Genomic DNA, 1,244 nt, shown 5'->3' on the forward strand with positions numbered 1-1,244 from the left:
GGGGTTTCACCATGTTGACCAGGATGGTCTCGATCTCTTGACCTCGTGATCCACCCGCCTCGGCCTCCCACAGTGCTGGGATTACAGGCTTGAGCCACCGTGCCCGGCGACAACCCTGTCTTAAAAAAAAAAGGAAACCACAGACGGAGGGGCTGAAGCTTCCCAGGCACTGTGTGCCCCCACGAAGGGTGTCAGCCTGCTGCTGGTGGCTGGCTCTGTGCCTCTAAGGGCCCAGTCGCACTCACCGGGGCTGGGGTGGGGACGTCCCCGGAGGGAGCCGTGGAGGAGGCACATCTGGGCTCAGAGCCATCCCCACGGGGCTCCAGCTCGCCACACACCGGCCTGGCCTCCACTGATCTCTGTCCAGTTGGAGTCACCCCAGGACCTGGTGGGTGGGATGAATGGGAGTGGGCGGTGCCCTGTGGCCTCGGAGGAGGCTGGAGAGGAAGTTCAGCCCCCGCCTCTGAGCATTTCTGACGGGTCCACCCCACGGGGCCGGACGCTTCCTCCTCCCCAGCCTCCCTGACTGAAACCAGGGTGTCCCTTGAGGATGTCAACGGACAGTAACCATCGCAGCCTTGGCTGGGCCCGGTGGCTCAGGCCCCTCATCCCAGCACTTTGGGAATGCGGGGCGGGCAGATCACCTGAGGTCGGGAGTTCAAGACCAGCCTGGCCATTATGGTGAAACCCCATCTCTACTAAAAACACAAAAATTAGCCGGGTGTGGTGGCGCCTGCCCGTAAGCCCAGCTACTCGGAATACCCAGCAGGAGAATCACTTGGACCCAGAAGGAGGAGGGTGCAGTGAGCTGAGTCTGTGCCACTGCACTCCAGCCTGGGTGACAAAAGGAGGCTCCATCTAAAAAAAAAAAAATCGCAGCTTCTTATGAGGCACATGCGGGGGCCGTGTCGCTGTGGAACGTGACGAGTAGCCTCTGTCCAAGTTTCCGTGCAGGAAAGAAACAAAAGTCTACAATAAGGCAGGCAAGCTGGCTCACGCCTGTAATCCCAGCACTCTGGGAGGCCGAGGCGGGTGGATCACGAGGTCAGGGGTTTGAGACCAGCCTGACCAACATGGTGAAACCCCATCTCTACTTAAAAATACAAAAATTAGCCGGATGTGGTGGCACACGCCTGTAATCCCAGCACTGTGGGAGGCCGAGGCGGGTGGATCACGAGGTCAAGAGATCGAGACCATCCTGGTCAACACGGTGAAACCCCGTCTCTACTAAAAATACAAAACAT

Source organism: Cebus imitator, unplaced genomic scaffold (genome assembly GCF_001604975.1).
Source record: "Cebus imitator isolate Cc_AM_T3 unplaced genomic scaffold, Cebus_imitator-1.0 Scaffold805, whole genome shotgun sequence".
Lineage (NCBI taxonomy): Eukaryota > Metazoa > Chordata > Mammalia > Primates > Cebidae > Cebus > Cebus imitator.